This window comes from Pelobates fuscus, chromosome 3 (assembly GCF_036172605.1).
Source record: "Pelobates fuscus isolate aPelFus1 chromosome 3, aPelFus1.pri, whole genome shotgun sequence".
Classification (NCBI taxonomy): Eukaryota; Metazoa; Chordata; class Amphibia; order Anura; family Pelobatidae; genus Pelobates; species Pelobates fuscus.
This window is the reverse complement of record NC_086319.1, coordinates 252,762,905-252,773,506: the sequence shown is the minus strand read 5'-3', so window position 1 is coordinate 252,773,506 and position 10,602 is coordinate 252,762,905. Positions and strand designations below refer to the sequence as shown.

The 10,602-nt window shown below is 48.3% G+C and overlaps 1 long non-coding RNA gene across 1 annotated transcript in view; it reads left to right on the top strand.

The window, feature by feature from the left end:
* Positions 1–4,172: 4,172 nt before the first annotated feature.
* LOC134602893 (uncharacterized) overlaps positions 4,173–10,602 on the top strand; it is a 249,144-nt gene continuing 242,714 nt past the window's right edge. Inside the window, exon 1 of the long non-coding RNA XR_010090445.1 lies at positions 4,173–4,241. This is a non-coding gene — a long non-coding RNA (uncharacterized LOC134602893). The remainder of the gene's footprint in view (positions 4,242–10,602) is intronic.

The following is a 10,602-nucleotide window of genomic DNA, read 5'->3' as shown; positions in this document are numbered from 1 at the left end:
CATTTCTCCTAGGTTTTGCTTCTTTTTGCCACCTTAAACTATCTCACACACCATTAATTATATATTTTACAGGCATTCAACAACACAGGATAACCTATGGCCAAAACTACCATAACTTCATGCTATCATACCAGATAAGAATATACTCAGAGGTTTTCAGGAATCCATTCCCCCACGATACTCTCAGAGATTACCAATAGCCATCCAACTTTTCATCCTTATCGGACCTATTAGATCTACAACCATTCAATTATACTAACAAGTCGGCCATTACCAGCCATGCACATTGCCTTTTATGCCTTTCTCGGGCCAGAGAATCCACTACCATCACCACCACTCAGACAGATCATTGTCTTCAACAATCCCACGTACGTAAACACATTACTACCTATTGGCTCTACCACATTCCGAAATTAGTCAACACGGACCAACAGTAGAGATAACATACTATCCTACCCACAACAAATGGTGTCCACTTTCGGTCCTAGATTCCTACCTTCAAAATTCTTCCAGGAATTAAATACTGTAATGCATTTAAGGAAATGTCTGGTTAATTTGTATATATTTGTTGACTGTATTAAATCTTTGATTATTCATTTTTGCCCTCTTTATTTACAGGCCTACCGTATCGTCGGTCTCGGCACACCACAACCGACTTGCTCCCTTTATACTATCCTATGCTTATGCTGTATCCTTACTCCATATACGGCTATTTGCCCCTTACACAAGTATTAAGGCCGTTTGGCCTGTATTTGTGGGAGGGGCTTAAATTAATTCACTCCCCTATATAAGGGACACCCCTTACCTGACTCATATCACTTGAGGTCAGCATCAGAATGACCCTCCCACCCACTCCTCATTTCAACACTCTTTTCTTTCCATTTACTTTACTTTCTTATTCCTTGGTGGGCCCTCTTTATTTACAGGCCTACCGTATCGTCGGTCTCGGCACACCACAACCGACTTGCTCCCTTTATACTATCCTATGCTTATGCTGTATCCTTACTCCATATACGGCTATTTGCCCCTTACACAAATATATATATATATATATCTATATATATATATATATATATATATATATATATATATATAATGACATACATATATACATACATAGACATACATGCATGCATACAGACATACACATATGCATACATAGACAGACATACATAGACAGACATACATATGTAGACATGCATGCATTCAGATAGACATACACACAGGCATACATACAGACATGCATCCAGACATACAAACAGACATACATACATAGACATACATACATAGACATACGGACAAACATACATGCATACAGACACACATACATACATACATACAGACAGACAGGCATAGACATACATACATACATACATGCATACAGACACACATACATACATGCATACAGACAGACATACATACATACATACATAGACATACATGCATACATACATACATACATAGACATGCATGCAGACACACACATACAGACAGACACATACATACATAGACATACATGCATACAGACATAGACATACATACATAGACATGCATGCAGACACAGACACACACAGACAGACAGACACAGACATACATACATACATACATGCACACACACAGCTAATTTTCCAGCCACCCTCCTGTCTCTTACCTTTTCTTTGCAGGAGGGTGGCTGGGGATGATGGGAGTCGGCGCTGCTCCCTCTTCACTGCCTGGCTCTCCCTCTTCACGGCTGGGCGCGCGCGCTCCTCCCGCGCGGAGTGAGCTGGGAGGAAGTGACCACTTTTGCACTTTTTTTTTTTTTTTTTTAAAGGGGCCCGGTCGCGCTATACAACGGCCACAGCGCTGACCGGGCCCCTGAAGGAGGGGGCTCATCGGGTGGCCCTAAGTGTGTGGGCCACCCGATGGGGCCCGGGCCCCCGGGCCCGTGACAACTGTTATGGTTGTCACCCCCTGATGGCGGCCCTGTATGAATGTGAGCTGTGTATGGGGGCTGCTTGTGGAATTGTGTGTGTTTATGATATGTCACATTGTGTGTTTGGTGGTGTGTGTATGTGTGGGGCTGCTTGTGGTATTGCATGTGAGAGGCTGTTGGTGTGGTTAAGTGCATGCACTCCAGTGCGGATTCTCGTTCACAAGTGCTATGAGGAAGTGATCTGAGATAACTTCCACTAAGTGCTGCAATGCTTAAATTGAGAGTTGTCCCTCACCACCTTTTTGCAGTAGTAGATATCTGAGCTTTCACTGGAACTCCTGATAGGCCAGAGCCTGTTTGGCTCTAGCGGCCTTGAGTGTCGTGCATGGAACACGAGCCATTGGTTGCTGACTCCTGACCTAGCTTAACAGAAACCTTTACACAGAGCCGGCCTTTCGCCTTTAGGAACCCTGTGCAAAAAATGTTTACAGCGTCCCTCCCTGGCTATCCCCTCATCCAATACGTTCCACCATGATGTAAACAGTGCTAAGCCTTCATTACAATAATTATGTGTTGTATTAAGGTAATTTATGGGCATATAGTAAATATTATAAGCATAATAATGCACATATTAGCACATTTATATATACATTTTACTCTCAGATATCACATTAAACTGTAATTGTTATGACACACACAACTTCTGGTCTTTTTAAAGGGCGTAAAATTATATCTATACATTGTGCTAGCAGAATAGATAGCAAGTATATAGATTTAAAGAAAAACACATTTAAAGGATCACTCTAGCATTACAAATCCAATTGTATTTCTAAAGACAAAGCAGGAGGATAGAAGCTGGGAGAGCACTCGTATAGGGGTTAACCCAAGGGCTAGAAACGTGGTGGTAAAGAGACGAAAAATGAGTGCCCTAAATACATTTAAAATATAACCTTTAATAGTAATACTTAAAATCTATTATGAGTATCCGTGGTATGAGTAATACTCAAATAGTTGTTAACTAAGGTATATACACAAATAAAGTATAAAGGGTCCTGTTCTAAAGTATCCAGAGACCTAAATCAAGAAACTATTTTGCAACCCACTATAGCCAGAAAATTAATGTTAGCTATAAAAATACATTAACAAAATAATGAACTAAGGTGTAAGCAGTCTAATAGATCTATGTCAACTAAAGAATATACACAAATAATACTGGCACATTTCGTTCCGCTCAAGAAGTTACCTTCCTCCCAAGAATTAGTTCATATATTCAGATGCGAAATAGTCAGGTTGCATGGTATTCTGCAGAATATTGTTTCTGACAGGGGCTCTCAGTTTGTGTCACGGTTATGGAGAGCATTCAATCAACAGTTGGACAGTTGGGTATTGAATTATCATTTTCATCTTCTTATCATCCTCAAACCAATGGTGCAGCTGAAAGGGCTAACCAATCTTTGGAACACTATTTACTGTGCTTTATAAATAGCACACAGGAGAACTGGTCAGATCTAATGCCATGGGCTGAATTTGTCAACTGTCATCATCCCACTATCCTTCCTGCTGTATTCTCTGGTATTGCTATTCCTGCATTGGATGATCATCTCACTTATATAAGGGATACTTGGACTAAGGTCCATACAGTGTTGGAGACAGCGGCTGCTCGTTTCAAATTTCAGGCTGATAAGAGGCGTGGTGCCAACCCTGTTTACCAAGTAGGTGACAGAGTATGGCTTTCCACACGTCACATCAAGCTTAAGGTTCCTACCATGAAGTTTGCTCCCAGGTTTATTGGACCATTTTGTGTTATTCAGAAGATTAATCCTGTTTCTTATTCTCTTGCTCTTCCTGCCACTCTGCATATACCTAATACCTTTCATGTATCTTTGCTTAAACCTCTTATCTGTAATAGATACACCACTCCCTCTATTCCTCCTCCTCCTTTGGTTATTGCTGGACACGATGAATACGAGGTTTGCTCTATCGTTGATTCCAGGTTTTCTCAGGGTTCTTTATAGTATTTAGTTGACAGGAAGGGTTATGGACCTGCTGACCGTTCCTGGGTTCCTGCTACTGAAGTGCATGCTGGTCACCTTATCCGTTCTTTCCACGACCAGTTTCCTCTCAAGCCTGGTCTTCAAATGGTGGGGTAATGTCAGGTCCCCCGCGCCTCCATACAGCATGGCCGCATCCGATCGATGTGGTCACGCTGTTAAAAATAATAAAAACGTACCTAAGGCAAGTCAGCTGGCCATTAACCCCTTAAGGACCAAACTTCTGGAATAAAAGGGAATCATGACGTGTCAGACATGTCATGTGTCCTTAAGGGGTTAAGCACCCTCGTGGAGCAATACCCGACCGGTGCAGCGTTTTAATGAAGCAACTAGGTCCCAAGCAACTATGTAGCTCCTCCTCTGTCCTCAACAAAGATGGTGCCAACGTGCGTGTGACTACACGCAAACAACAGGCACGCACGTTTGGGGGTCAAAGGCTATGTAAAACTAATCGTAGCCTTAAGAGAGTTATTTAAACTCAAAATAGCATTTGGTCCGTGCCCTGTCGTGGTTTCCGCTAGTTGGTTAACAGAGAGTGCATTCCTATTCTAGTTCTCTTTGGTATGACTTTGGCTTGTATTTTGACTTCCCCGTATTTCTGGTGTCCTTGACTTTTGGCTTGTTTCCTCATTCTGTCTCTTCCTGTGTCCCTGACCTCGGCTAGTATTTTGACCATTCTTTATTTACGTTAAGGCCCAGTATATGTTATCCTTGTTCATTGTGTATTACATCGTTCTGTGTGTTGGGTTACATAGTAATCAATTCTTATGCATTGGGAAGGGGAGACAGAGATAGCAGGGACCTCGATTGTACCATACTTGCTGAGGCTGAGGGACCGAATGGAGGCATTGTCCCAGACGGTACGCGAGACCCTTCAGGCGGGTCAACATTGCCAGCGAGTATGGTATGACCGGAGAGCCAGGCACCATAGTTTTCAGAGATAGCAAAAAAGACAAAAGGATGGGGCTGCGCCACAGTACAAAAGTAGATAAATATAAGTCCTAGCTTCGATAAATGGATATCTCCCCCTTGGATGTATGATACTGCACCAAAGAGGATATTCACTGCATATCCCATAAGCGAGGATTATACCGCTGCAAGCCATACACACCAGAGCTGGATTAAGCTCTACTGAATGTGAGTAAGAATTCTACCACTTCTTTTATATTGGCGCCTCTTGGAACGTATTGCACCATTATGCAATCTCTCATCTCTTATCGCCTTCTCCTATATATCTGACCACTGCAAGAAGCGGAACCCCGCAGCCCCAGAGACCAGCTGAAGATCATAGTTCCTATCTTCTGGACTCTGCACATACAGTAATTTATCCAAGCTAGGACTTATATTTATCTACTTTTGTACTGTGACACAGCCCCATCCTTTTTTATTTTTATTTTTTTTGCAATCTCTCCAATTATTTTCAAGGACACGTCAGGGGCGTATTATCCGCGAGGCAAACAAGGCATTTGCCTTGGGCGGCATTTTCCAGGGGGCGGCAAAAAAAGCCACCCCCAAATGCCCAAGGCAAATGTCTTGTTAGCCTTGCGGCTAACAGACATGCCGGCGGGCTGCTGGGCGATCGGGTGGCACTGCCTGGCGGGCGGGCGGCCGGCCGGCGAGGGAGCACTTCCCCTGAGCTGTCTGCTCAGCTCCTTCGCCAGCCGCAGAGTGAGGCTGGGAGGCGGAGCCGGAATATGATGTCATATTCCGGCTCCCAGCCTCACTCTGAGGCGCGCGAGGGAGCTGAGCAGACAGCTCAGGGGAAGTGCTCCCTCGCCGGCCGGCCGCCCGCCCGCCCGCCAGGCAGTGCCGCCCGATCGCCCAGCAGCCACTGGACCACCAGGGAGGAAGAGACACCCCCCCCCCCCAGCATTCCCAAAGGTAAGGAGGCTGGGGGGGGGGGTGTTAAATAAAAAAAAAACGTGTTTAAAAAAGATTTGGGTGTTAACGCCCGACCACCCAAGTGTACCGGCTGTGGATAGCGATAACCCTATCCAGGGGGTGATGCTGCATCGGTGGATACCCGTTATGAGACCCTCCGTGGCTGAACCGACCACATCGCAGACTGCGGCCTACACGGGTGGGAGCCGAGGAGAGGCGGCCGCTCTCCCGGTTCTCTGGCTGAAGAGGGAGCACTCTTGTATTACCTCCCCCCCCCCCAGGACCGGTGGGGGATATCCCGGTCCCTGCCGAGCTGGACGACCGCAGCCCTGGACGAAACAGAGGTAGCAGTGACACCCTCGAGCAGACTACAAGCGGTGATACCCAAGATGGCGGTGCCCGATAGTCAAGCCGACCACGATGATTATGCAGCACGGCCAGGGCCGGTGCAAGGATTTTTGCCGCCCTAGGCAAAAAAAATTTGCCGCCCCCCCATATGTCCAGCCCACCATGTGACATCACAATGCCCCGCCCATATGCTCTGCCATATGGGCCAACGCCAGTCTTCACAAAGTGTCTTATCTGAAAATACAGTGTGTTTACATTAAAAAGCCTACAGGCACAGGCTATAGACACCAGAACCACTACATTATGCTGTAGTGCTTCTGGTGACTATAGTATCCATTTAATGTGAGGTAAATTAGAGATTAGTGCCACTAATAATATATTGGATTGCCTACTTACCACCAGATGAGGACAAGAGGCTGATGATGGTCTCAGTCTGGCTCCACAGGTCTGGTGTAGAAGAGGCTCTCTGGAAACTGTTTTTAACAGTGCTCACAACAATTAACGAACAGGAAGCAGCTCCATTTTTTAGGGCCCCTTACACAGCTCAAGGTCTGGGCCCCCAGGGGGCATACGCCTACAATGCCCACCCATAAATCCACCTACATGGCCCATCCATGAGTTGGGGATGTTTTATGTGTGCAATTTGTGTAAGGCATGTAGTGTGTTTATAGGGGATGTAGTGTGTGTTTGCGTGTAAGGAATGCATTGTATGTTTCTGTGTGTGTGTGTGTGTGTGTGTGTAAGGGGTGCAAGGTTTGTTTCTGTGTATGTAATTGAATGCAGTGTGTGTCTGTAAGGGGTGCATTAATTATGTAAGAGAACGTAAGGGATGAATTGTGTGTTTCGGGTGTGTCTGTGTGTGAGTAGGAATGCATTGTATGTTTCTGTGTGTGTGTGGGGGGGATGCATTGTGTATGTGTGTAGTGTAAAAGAGAGGGTTTGTGGGGTAGGATAGGGACTGAGATGGGAACAGCTCTTTCTTTTTTTAAAAAAAATTCATAGTGCTCTCCCCTCAATTATTGATTTCCCCTTCCCTTCTGTCCCTCCGTGTTCTCCCCTTCTGTCACTTAGTGCTCTCCCTTAGCCCCCTGTCCCTCTGCAGTCCCCCTTGGTGGTCTTCTCACTCCCCCCTCCCCCCTTAGTGGTCCTCCCTCTCCCAAACCCCTTAGTGGTCCTCCCTCTCACAAACCCCTTAGTAGACCTTCCCCTACTCCCCCCACCCCCTTAGTGGTAATCACCCTCCTCCCCTCTCCTTAGTAGTCCTCCCTCCTTACCCCCCTTTGGTGGTCCTTCCCCCCCTTAGTGGTCCTTATCCCCCCTCCCCTAGTGGTCCTTATCCCCCCTCCCCTAGTGGTCCTTATCCCCCCCAACCTCCCATAGTGGTCCTTATCCCCCCTCCCTCCCTCCCTCCCCTAGTGGTCCTTATCCCCCTCCCCTAGTGGTCCTTATCCCCCCTCCCCTAGTGGTCCTTATCCCCCCTCCCCTAGTGGTCCTTATCCCCCCCTCCCCTAGTGGTCCTTATCCCCCCCTCCCCTAGTGGTCCTTATCCCCCCCCTCCCCTAGTGGTCCTTATCCCCCCCTCCCCTAGGGGTCCTTATCCCCCCCCAACCTCCCATAGTGGTCCTTATCCCCCCCAACCTCCCATAGTGGTCCTTATCCCCCCCTCCCTCCCATAGTGGTCCTTATCCCCCCCTCCCTCCCATAGTGGTCCTTATCCCCCCCATCCCTCCCATAGTGGTCCTTATCCCCCCCCATCCCTCCCATAGTGGTCCTTATCCCCCCCCATCCCTCCCCTAGTGGTCCTTATACCCCCCTCCCCTAGTGGTCCTTATACCCCCCCCTCCCGTAGTGGTCCTTATACCCCCCCTCCCTTAATGGTCCTTATACCCCCCCCCCTTAGTGGTCCTTATACCCCCCCTCCCTTAGTGGTCCTTAAACCCCCCCCCCTCCCTTAGTGGTACTTAACCCCCCCCCCTCTCCCTTAGTGGTCCTTAACCCCCCCCTCTCCCTTAGTGGTCCTTAACCCCCCCCTCTCCCTTAGTGGTCCTTATACCCCCCCTCTCTCCCTTAGTGGTCCTTATACCCCCCCCCCCCTCTCCCTTAGTGGTCCTTATACCCCCCCTCCCTTAGTGGTCCTTATACCCCCCCTTCCTCTAGTGGTCCTTATACCCCCCCTCCCTTAGTGGTCCTTAAACCACCCCTCCTCCCTTAGTGGTCCTTATACCCCCCTCTCCCTTAGTGGTCCTTTAAACCCCCCCCCCTCCCTTAGTGGTCCTTAACCCCCCCCCCTCCCTTAGTGGTCCTTAACCCCCCCTCTCCCTTAGTGGTCCTTAACCCCCCCCTTAGTGGTCCTTAACCCCCCTCCCTTAGTGGTCCTTATACCCCCCCCCTCCCTTAGTGGTCCTTAAACCACCCCTCCTCCCTTATACCCCCCCCTCTCCCTTAGTGGTCCTTAACCCCCCCCCCTCTCCCTTAGTGGTCCTTAACCCCCCCTCCCCCTCCCTTAGTGGTCCTTAACCCCCCTCTCCCTTAGTGGTCCTTAACCCCCCCCCCCTTAGTGGTCCTTAACCCCCCCCCCTTAGTGGTCCTTAACCCCCCCCTCTCCCTTAGTGGTCCTTACCCTCCCCTCCTGCCCATGTAGCGTGGCCGGACGGCGCGGAACGCGGGACAGGAACCTCTGTTTCCTGTACCCGGCCGCCGGCGGAATGACAGGAAATGCTTCCTGTCATTCCGTCGGCGGCCGGGTACAGGAAACAAAGGTTCCTGTCTCGCGTTCCGCGCTGCCCGGCCACGCTACATGGAGAGACCGGCAGGAGGGAGCGCTCTGCGCTTCCCTCCTGCCGGTCACAAACCCGGCCGCCCTCCATGCAGCAGTGTGCGCCGCCTGGGGCTTGCTAAAGCGCTCAGGCGGCGCAGCATGAGGAGGCGCAGCGGGGACAGGGATCCGGCGCCCCCTGGTAAGTTGCGCCCTAGGGGGCTGCCTAGGTCGTCTTACAGGTGGCGCCGGCCCTGAGCACGGCTGGAAGCTATCTTCACGGCATTCTGGCGCAAATTAGAAAAGCGCATGCAACGAAATGCTGATACACGCCAGGGCGCCCGGCCACAGCGGCACCCACGTGGAGGCTGCAAAATGGCTGCAGCGAAACCACAGCGGAGCACACAGGGCCAACAACACCACCTATCTCTGCCACAGACCGCGAACATCCACAACCGTTGGGAGCAACAGGCCTCCTCATGGGCAGAAGGACTCTCCAGACAAAAGCTTGACTCACCGTCCTCACACCCGGAGAGGTCCCAGGAGAGCAAGGCTCTGGCGGGCCCACGGTTCTTCCACACATGCTCAGGCAGCGGGAAGTTTGGGAGCACAGCGAAAGGCGGTCAGCCGCGGCGTGCAGCGAGAGGGCTTCAAGATGCAACGCCAAGCATTCAGAGCCCGGCACAGTCTCCCCTCCCATAGAGCTGCGGACGGCCACAAGCACCCACCAGCTACCAGCCTCCCACCTCTAGGCATCGGCTGACCTACCTGATCCATGGTCCACCCTGAAGCAATAAGCTTTGGTCGAGTGATTGCTGCACTGAATTCTGCGGCAGAATAGCTGATCTTGTGCAGCCCTTACAGAACACAATGCCCGATGATCTGCTTTTGGTACAATCATAGACTAAATCTGCTTTCTTCTTCCCTTAAGCTACCATAGACCACATACCAGATGTTATACCATGCAATGATGCTTACCTATAGACCTTGCGCAGACACACACTGGTTAGACCAAGCTACCATACAAATAACTAATGTGTTAAAGAAACATGCCCAACAACTTAAGCTTGTACTAAAATGTATCTCTAAAGCATGAACCTCACTACTAGATTAAGCCTGTTTCCCTTAAGCATCTGAACCTATAGTTTAAACTCGTACCTTTTACTTTGAATTAACCTATCCAGTTCTAGCTTGTTATTAATATAAAATTGTGCATGAACTATTACCAAAAATGTGCAGTAAATACAATTGCCATACTGTTGTTATATATGTTACGCATGCGCTTGATCTAGCTGTTGTGGCTAACCAAGCAAGATGTACAACTTGCACAACAAAAATAAAGAATTTAAAAAAAAAAAAATGTGTTAAAAATAAATTTCAAAAAATGTGTTAAAATTTTTAAAAAAAAATGTGTTAAAAATAAATTTTAAAAAAAGTGTTAATGTGGGTGGGTTAGTGTGTGTCTGTGTCTGTTAGTGTCTGTGTCTGTTAGTGTGTGTCTGTTAGTGTGTGTCTGTTAGTGTGTGTCAGTGTGTGTGTCAGTGTCTGTTAGTGTGTGTGTGTGTGTGTGTGTGTCTGTTAGTGTTTGTGTTTGTGTGTGTCTGTTAGTGTGTGTGTCTGTTAGTGTGTGTGTCTGTTAGTGTGTGTGTCTG